This window comes from Panicum virgatum, chromosome 3N, assembly GCF_016808335.1.
Source record: "Panicum virgatum strain AP13 chromosome 3N, P.virgatum_v5, whole genome shotgun sequence".
Classification (NCBI taxonomy): domain Eukaryota; kingdom Viridiplantae; phylum Streptophyta; class Magnoliopsida; order Poales; family Poaceae; genus Panicum; species Panicum virgatum.
The window spans coordinates 64,879,313-64,894,670 of NC_053147.1; the positions used below are offsets into that span (position 1 = coordinate 64,879,313).

General features: G+C 51.6%; 1 pseudogene; it reads right to left on the minus strand.

Moving 5' to 3' along the window:
* Nucleotides 1-673: 673 nt before the first annotated feature.
* On the minus strand, nucleotides 674-2,171 carry LOC120666753 (annotated as a pseudogene).
* Nucleotides 2,172-15,358: the final 13,187 nt, after the last annotated feature.

The following is a 15,358-nucleotide window of genomic DNA, read 5'->3' on the forward strand; positions in this document are numbered from 1 at the left end:
TCTCACCCTGTAATTTTACCTTGAAACCGGCTGTAAGTGAGCTGTAAATGAGTTGGAAGGGGGCAATTTGGGGAAACCTGGCCGAGGGCTAGGGGTATAAATAGCCCCCTCTCTCCATAGTGTAAAGGGTTGAATTGTTTGGTTATTGCTGGAGAATTAAGTACCTACCTACATCGCTGCTTTCATACTGTTCATGCTCCCTGTTTGGGTGTCTAAAAAGCTGAGATCCCAACACCAGCAGGACACAAAAACGCGTTTGGCGGGCACATGCGCCGTCTTTGCCATGTGCGGGTCCTTATGCACTCGACAAAGAGAGTGCATGCCGAGTGCCTCGCCTTTGCTGAGTGCCAGCACTCGGCAAGAGGTGATATGCCGTGTGCCGTGGTTTTGCCGAGTGCTTTTGGATTGGCACCCGACCAAAGGCTTCTTTATCGAGTGCCCGATATTTGGCACTCAGCAAACACCAAGGTACACGGCATAGCCTCGGATTCTGGTAGTGACCACATGTTGTTGCTTTTAAGAATAATTGTAGAGACATGGACCTAAAATGCTCGAATGCGAAGGAAACAATATATGGCTCAGGAGGAGAAATATATAATTAACAAGATTTTATTGAGTAACTTTGGTGAACCGAGGAATAGGGAAAAGTTACAGACTTCATGTAGAGAGAAAACGGCGCAATGATCTCGTGTAGTATAAGGAAAAGCTACAGACATGAAGAAAAAAATGTGCTCATCTGCCCAATACTACTCGATTCTAGGCCTGGCAGGACATGGCGCTGAGCTCCTTGATGAAGCCGACGAGCCTCTCTATGTCGGACGACGACGAGCCACTCTCAGCAACGTCCAGCCTCAGCTGCTGCGCCATGGCTTCCGCCCTGCCCTTCAGTTCGCCGGACTCCATGGCCACCCTCACCGTCCTCTCCACCGTAGCCCTGTCGCACACGTCCTTCATGTCCAGGCCCGTCCTCCACACGGCGCCCACGAAGCGGCTGTTGATCTGCTGGTCGGCGAAGAACGGCCAGCACACCATGGGCACGCCCTCGACGGCGGCCTCCAGCGTGGAGTTCCACCCGGCGTGCGTCAGGAAACACCCCACCGCGCGGTGCCGCAGCACGGCGCCCTGCGGCGCCCACTCCACGACGCGCGCCCGCCCGCGCCTGTCGCCTCCGGCGGCCGCCTCGACGGCCTCCTGGAGCGCGGCAGCGCTTGTCGCCTGCACCATGTCCGGCCGGAGCACCCAGAGGAAGGCGTACCTGCTGGCGACGAGGCCGGACAGGAACTCGGCGAACTGCTCGTGCGAGATGACGGCGAGGCTCCCCAGGCTGACGTACACGACGGAGCGGTCCCCGTGGCCATCGAGCCACGCCAGGCAGCCGTCGTCCTCGCGCCACAGGCTACCGACCCCGGCGGACCTGGTGGTGTGGAGGGGGCCGATGGCGAAGACGTCGCGCATGCGCGGCGCGATGCGCGAGAGCGCCGGACCCTCCATGGACGCGGCGGTGTTGAGGATGAGCGCCCGCGCCTTGCCGGCCTGGGCGATGCCCTCGGCGTGGGTCAGCAGCATGGGGTCGAAGACGCCGTCCTCGGCGCGGGCGACTGCGCGAGGAAGATCCCGCCGCCGCAGGAAGCCCTCCATCCCGGGGACGCCGCGCACGGGGTCGTCGGCGGGGAAGGGGACCTCGTGGAGCTCGACAAGCCTTGGCACGGACAGGTACGCCAGGAAGCTGCACGCGCTGGCCGTGCGGAAGGAGAGCGCCGGGATGCCGAGCTCCTCGGCGATGTCGACGGCGAACGGCATGATGCCGTCGGCGACAACGCATGTCAGCGGCGCGGCGCCGGACCGCAGCGACAGGAGCAGGGCGCGGTACGCGGCACTGGCCGTTGTGAACATGGACTCCGAGAGCTCCCTGAGGCTGCGCACCGAGCGGGGGTGGTCGTCGGGGAGACCGTCGGGGACGGACAGCAGGGCGAGGCGCGGCGGCAGAGACGCCGCGGCGACGCGGCGGAGGTTGTGCTAGGTGTGGAGGAAGGTTACGCGGACGCCGGTGTCGAGGAGGGCGGTGGCGAGGTGGAGCATGCAGTTGATGTGGCCCTGCAGCGGCCACGGGAACACGAGGACGTGTGCCACCGCGTCCATTGCTCGGCGAGCGATTTTTCTAGCTAGTAGTATTTTTCACGGTGTGACTGCGAGTGCGTCGTGGATCCCCTTCAAACAACTTCAATTCTGATTAAGAGCCGAGCGAGGAAACAGTATTGACAGGGGGATTAACATGGCATGGAAATGATTATAAGCTAGCTGCAGATTTTGCACAGGGAAAAGTGAAGGCATGCATGATGGAATACATGCTGGTTTTGCACATGAACAAGTTTCAGTTCTCTATTGCCACAACTACTGTAAGAGCATCTCCAGCCGTGGATCCTATTTGAAGCCTCTATTTTTACATTTAGGAGCTGATTTCTATTTTTTGAGAGTCAAATTTTGTTTCCAACTCCAGTGGTACATCCCATACCAGAGTCCCTACTTTTCTCCTATCAAATGGAGCCCACTCGTCAGTGCCAAAATGGACTCGGCGGCGTGCGCGCGAGCAGTGAAGCAGAGGAGGTCGGAGGTCGCCACCGAGGACCGCTACAGGCCGAGGACCAACGCCTCGGCGGCATCCATCGCCGACGGCAGTGCGACGGGACGGCGGCAGAGCTAGGTGATGCTCGAGATCCCGCGCGACCACGTGCTTGGCCGGTGGAACTGAACCATAGGAACAGCTGACGCCACGGTCGAGGGGGCCGAGCGGCGTATCTCTGCCGGAGGAGCGGCCGGCGGTGGAGATCCGGGCTGTCGGGCGGTAGGGAGCCGCCGCCGCGTGCCCGCCCGATGTCGTCGCCCTCCACGCCCGCCCTCCGCTGTCCAGCCTGTGGTCGCCCCCGGCCGGAGCTCGCGCCAGCCGGAGCTCGTGCCTGGCCGGAGCCTGCGCCGGCCGGAGTCCGCCGGGCCGGAGCCCGACCCTGGCCGGAGGCTGCCACGCCAGATCCCGCGGCCACCGCGCTCGCCTGGCCGCCGTCAGGCCACTGCGCCCGCCTAGCTGCCACCGCGCCACGGCCGCCCGACCACCACCTACCTCGCAGATCTCCGCGCAGTGCTCCTTGGCGGACCGTGACGCCGACTCGCCGAGGAAGTCCACGAGCCGGGTCACCAGCTCCGAGCTCGCCACGAAGGCGTCCAGGACGAGGTCGTCGTCTACGGCGGCGGTGGCTGGGGAGCCCAGCAGCAGGCCCGCGAGCGCGGCCATGGCGCCGGCCGACACCGCCCTGCCCTGCGCGGTCATCAGCTCCAGAGTGGATCTGGACAAGGAGGGAGGTGTGGTGGCGGCCGCCGCGGAGCCACGTCGCCGGGGCATGGCCGAGGGGCAGATACGGCCGAGGCGGGCTGCGCGTGGCCGAGAGGGCCAGCGACCGGGCGGCACGCGGGCGACGGGGCCGCGGGGCCGGCATGCGGCGGAGGCGGGGAGCAGGCGGCGCACGGTCGAGGAGGGCGGCGGAGCTCAGGCGGCCGTGCAGCGCGCGAGCGAGGCGGGAGGAGGGGCGGTGGGCGGCGGGGCCAGCACGCGGCCAAGGAGGGTGGCGGGGCAGCTTTCGGCGAGCTGCAAAACTTGGTCGGCGGACCGGTCTGACCATTGGCTCTGTTCTGGAGGCAACCGGTCTGACCAGAACAGATGCAATTGCTTCATGTGTTGATTCTATCGATTCTTAACTAAACCCAATTCTTTTCTTGTGTCCTTATACATCTGTTGCCAATTTTTTTTTTGACCTAGGATCAGGAGCAAAATGTCTGGCCACCGTGAGAAAAGGAGCAAGCGTCAACATGATCCATCAGATGTTCACATGGCTGATGATGTTGAGGGTGGCTCAAGCCAGCTAAATGTGGTCAGTGGTAGACAATTGAGGTCAAGAAAAAGGTCAGCAGTTGATGATATAATTGAGGAAAGTGATGGGAGTTCCTCTAGTGATGATGAAGTGGAAGATGAGACCTATAGGGTGGAGCACAGGGCAGGGAAAGGCCCAGTACAGCAGGAGAGCAGTGATGATGTTGAGGAAGAGGAGGAAGAAAGTGATGATGATGATGATGAGGCAGGTGGTGATGCACCTATCATTACCAAGCCAAGATATCCCTTTGGTCGTGCACCGACAAACTACTTTGGGGATGGTTTGACTGAGATAGTCAAGAGGCTGAGGAGTGAGAATCCTTATGCTGAGGCTAGGAGTGCCAGAGATCACAGATTCTGGAGCACATTTCAGCAGGACTTCTATACCACTATCATTCTAAAGAAGTCCAAAATCACTCATGAGGCACAATATGTGGATTGGGAGTATATGGCCAGGAAGAACAATGCCATATTCAATGAAGTGATGGCCGAGTGTGCAAACAAGAGGATAAAGACACTCATAGGTTTCAAGCACAGCCGGAACAAAGAAATCATTGCTCAGTTCTATGCCACAGTCTTCTTTGGATATCATGATGGTGAGAGGACTATGTTCTGGATGACTGAGAAAGAGAGATATCAGATATCCTTTCCAGACTTTGTTAGTCTTTTTCGCTTGGGGAATGCAGATGCAGAACTTCCAAAGCTTCATGATGTTGGTGTTCTAGAGACAAAGGAGATGCATTTCATGTATCCTAGGAACATGAGAGGTAGTTGGGGCAAGTTGTCTGGTCTGTACACATATTATGCAGTGCTGAACAGGTTGTTTAGAAAGACTGACACCTAGAGATGGCAACACGTCAGATGTGACACTCTTTCAGAGGAATTTGATGGTAGCCATGAGGCCTGGGGCACCACAGTTCAGTGTGGGTGACTTTATTTGGCAAGAGATCAATAACCTTTCTGAAAATCCTCAGAAGATCTGCAACTATAGCCCCTATATAATGTACATGATCAAGAAGGTGACGGGAACTAGATTCCCAAATGATGTGAAACACAAACCATTGAGGCCTTCCGTGAGCAAGAACCCCAGAACACCATCTCCAGAACCACCAGAACAAGAAGAGCATGAGATTGAGGAAGAGGGAGAAGAACAGCAGTAGCCACATCAGCATGGTGCTGCTCAGGGGGCGACCGGTCTGACCGGTCACCAGGACCGGTCTGACCGATCTAGGCCTGAACAGCACAGTCACAGGCGCAGTTCATCCGCTCCCATTAAGAAGCTTATAAATTTGTTGGTTGGAATGTGTAAGAGCCAGAGATACATAGAGGTTGAGCAACAGAGGTAGTGGAAAGCTAGCAAGAAAGAAAGAGATTCCATCAAGATGATGCACAATGCTATGAACCTTCAGCCTCCTCGCTCACCCATCTCTCCTTCACCTCCAGAGGCTGAGATTCACTCAGTAGATGCAAGGATGCAGGGCTATATGAACGCTGGATATTTTGAGGAGTATGGACACTACTTTTATCCATATGTTGGGGCTACATCTTCTACTCCTGCACCTGGAGAAGGGGTCTTTGGGTCATTCACGTCTTATGGAGCAGCAGGACCCTCCGAATCAGCTCCATTCCCACCTCCTCCTCCAATTTATGGATTTGATACTTTTGGAGCTCCAGGGACTTTCACCATGGCACCTCTGCACACATCTCAATCAGAAGCCTCTCGTCCCTCAGCAGCAGAGATCATTGCTCAATCCACAGCTGCCGCCATTTTTGGATCTCATCCTGGTATGTCAAGCATTGTGACTTCCTTAAATCCTTCGCTAGACACTGCTATCACTTCACTTGAGGCCACAACTCTACCTAAAAATTCTTATCTGACCTCAAACCTCTGGATAGGTATGCATGATTGGGGTGATCGGACCCCCTCAGATGCCACTGGCAATGGGGGAAATGGACAGTGATTGGCGCCAAGCTACTTCTCCCAGGGCCTTTATGGTGATAGATGACAAAGGGGGAGAAGAACATGGATTAAAGCTTTAGCTTGGCACAGGAGAGAAGGATAAGAGTGGAAGAAAATCTCAGTTCAGAGTGTGTCTGTTTTAGCAGGACTGGTCTGACCGGTCAGTTGGACCGGTCTGACCGGTCACCATTTCTGTACTCTAAAACTGTAATAATTGGTACTTTAATTTCATTTGTGGACTTGGGGCTTGTAATGAGTGCTACTATGTGTTATGAACCTTTTAAAATTATCTAAGTGAACTTGTGATAGTGTGATGTCATTTGAATGTTGAAGTGATGTTTTTGACTGGCTGTCTGAGGCAGACCGGTCTGACCGGTCGGCACCAGACAGAGTCATGTTTCTCTTCTTTATGCTGAAATGTTTTATCTTGTCATATGCATCACGTGTAATATATTTTCAGACACACATACACTGTTGCACCCCATGAATTCTAAGATATAGGAGGAGCTCCTATTTGTTTAAATATGTGCAATTGGCATTTGAGACCTTAATTGTTGAATTCAATTCAAAGCACATATTTAGGGGGAGCTCATGATATATCTGAGAATTTAAAAAGCTTTTAATGGATTCATTTGTAAGTTTTAATCAGGGTTGTCATTAATCACCAAAAAGAGGGAGATTGTAAGTGCATCTAGGCCCTAATGGGTTTTGGTGAGTTGAATGACAACATGATTAAAGGACTAACGATATTATTGAAGTTGTCATGAGCAGGGAATTATTTGCAAATCAGTTATTGTTATTAGCTAATGTGATATAGAATCAAACAAAAAGCAAATACTAGTGAATGTCAAGCATGTTGTGAAGAGAAATAAGAAATAAGTGTTCATGCAATGACAACAAGTGGTTTCTATATATATGGCTTGGCACATTTGAGGTACAAATGGTTGAAAACATTATTACAAGACTTCATGGGTTATGAAAAATAAAAAGAGACATATACTTGTGAGCTAGATTTATTGGTCTTATTTATGGAAGCTTACAATGCGTGAAATATGGTTATCATTCATAATTACAACGCAAAACAAAGAAATGAAGATATGAGAATGGAATATAGAATTCATTATTGGTGTGAAAAGCTTAACTCAACATGGCAAGGGTAAGTGATGAAGAAACCAACCGAGATGACTAGTGCGAGGGACTAAGCAAGCTTTGGTGGAGCGACGGATCACCATGTGTGCGAATTGCTAAGGTGAAGTGCTAGTATCTGTGGGGTGTTCGAAGAATCATATCCAAGTCTTGTTGTGAGAAGCGATGCAATGCATCAAACATCATATTGGAGTGACTTGAGGATCCAAGGATAGACTTGCAAAGTTATTGGGACTCTAAATCACTAGCTCAAGTATGGATTTGCTCAAAAGTGAAGATTATGCAATGTTGGAATCCCAAGTTCGAGGAATTAAAGTATGGTAAATATAAAGTGATTCAAGACTCAAGTGGATGAAATGTGTTTCAAATTTAATCTTGAGTATAGGTATGCCGTACTATCAAGAGGGATACAGCATTGATTATTTGACTCGGTCAAAAGTGCTCATAGATGACCCATGAGAGGATCCTGAGAGAAAACCTCTGAGAACTAACATAGAAATACTTGAATGATCAAGTCTTGACTTGATGGATCAGGTAGGATCTTATAAACAGGGGTTTGGAGTTCTCTGCCCCTAACCGGTCTGACCGGTCCAGGGTCCAACAGCTAGTTTATTTGAACAGACCGGTTTGACCGGTCTGGGGGATCGGTCTGACTGGTCTGCACTGACAGAGCAATGGCTAGTTTTCTGGAGTGGGGTATTTATACCCCTCAGCCCTATTCTTTGAGGCTGCTGGTTCTTGGCATTCTCCTGAGCTTCTTGAGCTATTTTCTTGACCAGCTAGCTCTCCCCAACACTCTTTGTGAGTTGTGCTAACTAGATTACATATCCTTGGATTGGGTTGAGAGATTGAGTGTGTGTGAGCAAAGTGACAATTGTGAGAGCTGCATTTCGAGCAGCTAAGAGCATCCATAGCTTGAGCACTCTTGATTCCGTCAAAGATTCATCTTTGCATTTGTTACTTTAGGAGGTGAGCCTCCTATACGGATAGGTATCGCCGGCTAGTTCCCGACGGTGTGGTGAGCAGCGGCAAGTTTGTGCGGGCGTGATCTTACCCCCTTGGTGGGGTGGAAAGGATCAAGATAGTGGAAAGGAGAAGTGGTTGAAAAAGACCCAACTCAAGGGAACGAGTTGCAAGAGACTCAAGCCCAACGGGTTCCTCAACGGAGACGTAGGATTCATGTTGGTGAATTTGAACTTCGAGAAACAAATCCTTGTGTCTCCTTTATGGTTTGCCTCACTACTCATTTCTCTAGCTATTACTTTGTGCTTCTGCTTCGATCTACTTGGTGGTGTTGTTTTTGTGTGTGCAGGGACTAGAAATATAATTGATATCATCTACAAAGACACCACACCAAGTTATATTTGTGCTAGAGTTAAAGAGGGGCGAAACTCTGATTGTGGGCAGGTTCTGCATAGGACCGGTCTGACCGGTGTACACAACCGGTTTGACCGGTTGCCTTTTTTATTTCTGCGGTTAAGTCTTTGACCGGTCTAACCGGTTTGACCGGTCTGTGTGCTAACAGTGCTTTTAAATGTTGAATTTTGCAGAAATTTCAGAATGCCTATTCACCCCCCCCCCCCCCCCCGCCCCCTCTAGGCGACATCCAAGATCCTTTCAGCTAGAGCGGTTTTTTTGGTAGAGTTGAAACTGTTTCTTGTATATTTTGCAAAAACGGATGTAAGAGGTGAAATGTCTTATATACCCTTGACTCTTTTTTCTACTCCTCTCTTTTTCTTCCATCCTTTCTCTTCCTTATCCGTTGCTCTACTTGACACATATCCTGTTGGAATTATGGGCTGGGCCCATTTATTCTCTTCAATACAATTAAAAGAATTCAAAACTCACTATTAAATGCTAGGGAATCAATTGCTTAATTCCGTATCGGGATTTGAGGAGAATCTCAACCGACTTAAAGGGTGGACCCAGTGTACACCACTTGTGAAGTCGGTAAGAGGAGGTCGGTGAACCACACACGCGCGCGCCGAGCCATGGGGTCTGGGGGATGCAATGCAACCAAGCTAGAATGCCATATTCGTCCCCGCCGCCCAACGCTGCGCTACCGACTTTTGTGAGAGAACACAAAAGTCGACACCTCCATCCCTCGCTTCGCTCCCAACACAGCGCGGTCGGCACCTCAGCCACTCGCCTCACTCCCGCAGCAGCAGCGCCGTTGGCACCTCCGTCCCTCACCTTGCTCCCGCGCCCCTCGCTCTCGTCCGCAGCCCCCTCGGATAGAACCGGTAGCAGCAGAGCGTGCGGGGGGGGGGGGGGGGGGCTCAGATTGGCAGCTTTGTTGGGGCGTGGACGCCAAGGAGATAATGGTGCTGGTGTTGCGCACGGACGACGGGACTGCGTACGCTAAGTGGATTCACATGTCGGTGTCTATCGACGGACCAAAAGTCAACGTACCGCAAAAAGTTGGTTTGCCGTTATTTCGGCATATGTCAATTTCTGTAGGAAACAATGTAACAGGGCCTTGATGACATGGAGACACACAAAACTATTGCCTTCTCTCTACAATTATATTATGCCCTATTTAGTTAGCAATTAAGGCTTAGATGTAGTCATGTAGATCAAGTCCTTCGCATCTTGCACACTAATAATAACTTGAATGTCACATGCATGTATACGCTCAATAGAGACAAGTTGGCGAATAAAGCTGGCTGCCTCATGCTGACAACAAAGAAAAAAAACCCACTTGCAATAATGATCCAAGTAAAGTCTTTCCTTAAGTTATAAAAAGCATCAAACCCTACATGACTTGATCAGACAATGCACCTCAATGTACATGGTAAGCTCACATGCTGCACCCATGTGAACTAGCTACATACCTGTCAGTCGGTGATTTATTATTAGATGGCATCACCATACAAACTGTTTTTTTAAGTCGCTACATAAAAAACAAAAGAGCTATGGAGGAGAGTCCCCAAACACGTAGTAGATATATATACACCATGATCTACTTCACTTCAATAGATAGACACATGCATGCCCATCTTCAATAGACAAATATGTGGACATTAGGGTGCTGCTCAGGGTCACGCGTGTGACCTCGAGTGGATCTGTCACAACAGCCTACCTTCTCCAGGATTTCATGTTTTGGGCCTAAAATCGGCTCAACAAACAGATCCACTCGTATTTTGTTGTTGGAACAATTTTTTTATTGTTGGAACAATTTTTTTGTTGCGAAACAATTTTTCAATTGTTCTAGCAACAAAAAAAATTGTTCGGCAACAAAAAAATTATTCCGCCTTGTGTAATGATTTGACTGCCAGTGACACGTGCGACTCCTAACATTTGCTAACCATTAAGCTCGTCACATATCTACTATTTCTAAAGCAATCAATATTTCCTTGGTCCGTCAATCGGAATCCTAGTCGGAACCCGAACAAATCAATCGGAATTCTAATCCAAACCCCAGCAAATCAATCAGATCTCAATCGTAACCCAAAGAATTAATATATCACGCGGTCACGGCACGAGAGAAAGAGTAAAAAATTACTCATGTACATGTAGATCTGGGTAAAATTTATATTAGTTGTCACAACGCATGGCGGGCACTATACTAGTCTTAGATAATGTATAGTAAGTCACGGACGATCCCCCTATAATTGAATCAATCTCTAGAAATATAACTTTGGAGAAACAATACTATATGGTTGGTTTGGTAGCTGCATGTTTGGCACTTTGGAGAGCTAACATGATGTGCTTTGAATTGAGCGAAAGATGACTAGTCTCCTACTGAAATTGTTTATTATTCGTATATATTGTTTCTTCATTTCATACACGGGAAATCGTGGGAAGAGATGGTGGTGCTGAAGCTCTCAATGCAAGAACATGGCACCGCAATGCAACCCCCAGGAAGCAGCCATGCACCAAGATGATGCGGGAACGGTTCCTCTCCAGTAAACGCAAGGAGATAGCTCACTGAGGGGAGTTGATTGAAGACTCGTGAAAAAGCTTTTGATTCTGTTAATTTTTTCCTCTCTTTGTCGTGGGCATGGTGCTTGCAAGCGTTTTTCAAGGAATATGTTTGACTAGTTTGTTGGCCTTTAGCATATGGATGCTAGCATTTTTCTGGATGTAATAATTTAGTAACTACGCTGGCAACTGGATTGTCACACATGGATGTTCATATTCAATAGAGACAAGCGGATGAAAGGAGCTGACTGCCCGATGCATGCTTACAACAAAGATACAAAACAAAGCCCATCTATTAGTCCTAAGTTACAGAAAGCATCACACCCAACATGTATTACGACATCAGACAAGAGACAACGCACCAGCTGAAATGCACGGTTATTGTAAACTCACTTGCATGCCGCACCCACCATGTGAAGTATGTTAGAGCATCTCCAGCCCAGCATGCATATTGGATCTCTATTTTTTTTCATTTGCTTGCTGGCCTGCGCCCTGGAGCGCACCTCCGCCACCGGCGACCTCCTGCCCGTCGCTCAAACTTCGCGGCCCCCGCATCCCGATCCGGCGACCTCCCGCCCTGGAGCATCAGAATCTTGCTATTGCTCGAACTTCCGGTGCCGCGTCCCCATCCCGCGCCATCGAGGTGAGCGACCCCAAGCCCTTGAAACCCAGGGGCGGAGCCAGGAATTTGTTTTTTCATTATTAGGGGGGGCCAACCATGCTAATTTATATAAAAATTTAATCAAAATTCAAATGTTCAATGTAAATTTGGGAATCATAGCGGGGCCAGACCCCTGCCCGCCCCCCTGTCTCCGCCCCTGTTGAAACAGTTTGTCCCTGTTCGTCCTTGAATATACTTTGTCCCTGTTTGCGATTGTCCACCGACGGGCCCGGTGATTTAGTTCGGAAGTGCTGGCGATGCTTGCGGTTGCTGCCATTTTGATCTGATTTGGTCTGGTTTCGGAGTCGCCATGGCAGCTTGAGGTGGGTGTTCTTTGCCTTCTCCGGTTTGTGCTTCCGGAGCAGGAAAGCTGCTGCTGCGGTCTCTAAAACACGGATACGTCAGGGGGCATGCGTATCCCGTATCGGATATGTATCCGATACGGATATGCGCGGGATACGGCCAGGATACGTATCCACGCCGTGTCCACGTATCCCAGTTTAATTGGGCCTGAAACTCACGATTGGAAACGTCTCAGACAATTATTGGATACGGCCCAGCCAAACTAACCACCATCCCATTCCTTTTGACCTACTGCCGAGTGCCGACCCCTCCCAGCTCCCAGTCGCCTCCCTCACACAGCCGCCACCCGCACGCGGTGTCCAGACTCGCCGCCCGCCGGCGACCGGCCTCCACCCTCGCCGGCGACCATCCTCCGACCTGGCCGGCGACGAGGAGCCCCCGCGACGGCGACGAGGAGCCCCCGCGACGGCGACGAGAAGCCCCGCATCCGGCCTCCAGGCTCCAGCAACAAGTCCCGCGACGGCCCCGAGCCCCCGCATCCCTCGCCGGTGACCAGCCTCCGCCCTCGCCAGCGATGAGGAGCCCCGCATCCGGCCTCCAGCAACAAGTCCCGCGACGGCGATGAAGAGCTACACCGAGCCAGCTGCTACGCCATGTCCATGACCCCCTGCGACGGCGAATCGTTGACTGCAACCTTGCTCTGCTCGTGCCCCCTGCTTATGTGAGTTCCTCGCCCTCCTCAATCCAATTTAGATCTGAGCTAGTGCGCCCTGCCTTAGTGATTTTGTCCAATGTTCATCGTCCAGTATGGCATCTCCAAATTTAGAACCTGTTGCTATCATGTTATTTTGAGTGTAATAGACCTTTCATGTCTCTATGTTGAACTAGAATATCTATTTTGTAATTTATTATGCACTATTATTATTTATTAAAAAATAGTTAAAACGTATCCACGTATCGGGTTGTTTGGGAAATTGCCGTATCCGCGTATCCGTATCCTTCCGATACCGATACACGTATCCGTATCCGTGCTGCTTAGGCTGCGGTTGCTCTTCTTCTCTTCGTTTGCCTCTTGCTTCCCTGCTTGTTCTTCAAGAGTCGGTGAGCTCAGATCAATTCCAAGAGTCGGTGAAAAAACAAAGGAAAATTTTGTTCATCGATCAATCAATCACAGGGACACGAGGAGGGAGAAGCTTCAACATCATCAGGAGGCAAGAGCGGCGACCCTGGCCCTGCGTCCGGCGGCACGTCCAGTCCCGGGGGCGGCACAATTCCTGCTCCTTGGGAACACAGCAGCGGAGGCGAAGTCACATGGCCCGTCCTCATCGATCCGCGCCATGGCCACGGCGGCAACGCAGTGGCTGCGCGGCACGGTGGCCGGGTTCCGCTGCCGTTCCTGCTTGTGGTGGAGCTCAGCCCCGCTTGACGGGGTCGAAGTTGGACGACGACGACGGCGCCAAGGATGGCGACGAGCACGACCCCGCCGGAGACGATGCTGAGGAGGAAGTTTTTGAGAGAGGGCGAGATCCCCGGCTGCGCGGCCTCCGCGACCTCCGGCAGCACCAGCGCCGCCGCGACGGCCGCCGCGGTCGCCCACTCCTTGGCCGGCTCTGCGCGGACGACGCCCGGACGATGGCCACCCTGCTGGCCGGCCTGCCGCGGGGCGAGTGAAACGAACATGGCACCATTTATGCCATTTCGAGTGATTTTGGTGATCGAATGACAACATAATCAATGGGACTAATATGATTGTTAAGATTACCATTCTCAGGATTTTAGGTTCAAGTGATGACAAAGAGAAGCGTAGCAAGGCCCGAAGGGCCGCCCCTACGGTGATTCCGCCCCTCGCAGGTCTCAGGGCAGCGCCCTGAAAGCTCTTCGGTCGGTAGCACCGGAAGAACCGACGCATGAGCATCGGTGCATCCGATGGTTGTCGGAAGAACCAACGCCATGGTATTTTGGTGCAGAAGGGAATCGAAGCCAAGTCAACTTATAGGCACCGGATGAACCGATTGTTCAAAAAGGGGCATCGGTGCATTGGGCGTACTATGTTCCAGAGAAAATGCAAGTCGCGCAAGAGCCAAGTCTTCAGCACCGGTTGAACCGGTGAAGCACCGGTGCATACCATCGGTGTAATGACATCAGCAGAAGAGTTGAGTGCTGTGAGTGATCGGATGAACCGACGGCTAAGCATCGGTTGAACCGGTGGTCACTGTGTCAGCTGTCAGGAGATCAACGGCTACTTCGGGTTATGAGTGACCGGATGAACCGATGCTATCCCAGCCAGAGGCATCGGTTCATCCGATGATACACAGATTTCTGCTGAACGTTGGAGCAATGGCTACAAGACTTGGTGGCCTATATATATATGGCATCCCCCGGCCATTTGAAGATTGATGGAGTCCCAAGACACCTCATACACATCCAAGAACACCTCCAAGTCATACAAGAGCTCATTGATCATATCCTTAGCTTTTAGCACTAGCTTTGTAAAGTGTGAGTGCTAGATTAGCTCTTAGTGAGTGTGATTGCAAGGCCTTGAGCCTTTGTGCTGTGGTTCTCTAGTGAACCAAAACAAGAGCTTGGTGCGCTGGCACCTTGGAGCTTTGAAGCTCGCCGGCAACGTCATCGACCCTCCGACTTGGTGTGGAGCGGTGACGAAACTTTGTGCGGGGGACGTGGAGACCCCCATCCTTTGTGGAGAAGCTCCTTAGTGGAACCCGGGGCCAAGGTGACCGTGATTATGTTCACAGAAGAGACTTAGTGGCCGAGTAGCAATACTCTTAGTGAGTGCTACAACAACGTGGATGTAGGTGTGCCTTTGTGGCTAACCGAACCACGGGATAAACACCCGCGTCAAGAGTTTGCTTTCTCATATCCCGCTCATTAAGCTTCCGCATTTCATACTAGCATTTTGTATGCCTTTACTTTCATAGAGTAGATTCTTGATAGAAAAGGTCATAGGTTGCTAAACTCTTTTGGGATAGGGGTTTCACACTAGAACAACCATAGTTGCACATCTAGATAGCTTGTTTTAGTTTAAGTTTTGTGCAAACTAGTTAGAGCCATAGGTCTAAGTTTTTATAGTGCCTAATTCACTCCCTCCCCCTCTTAGGCTAGAGCACCCGATCACTTTCAGCGAGACGCGGAGCGACGACGCGCTGCTACTGCCGCCGGCGCGGAGGGGCTTCCCGAGCAGCCACGGACAGAGACGCCGCGACACGGAGGCCGCGGACGCCACGAGGAAGCGCGGCCGGGCGCGGTAGGGAGGTGCGGCCGAGGACGCCCGAGGAGGCGCTGGGCGGAGGTGGAGGTGCAGGCGACGTGGAGGCGTGGGCTGGCGCGTGGGGTGTAGAGATGGGAGGCTCCTATTCCTAGAGGTTTGGGGTGCTAATTTGAGAGCCCATTTAAAATGAGAGTCCATTTAAGGGACCTACTGGAGTTT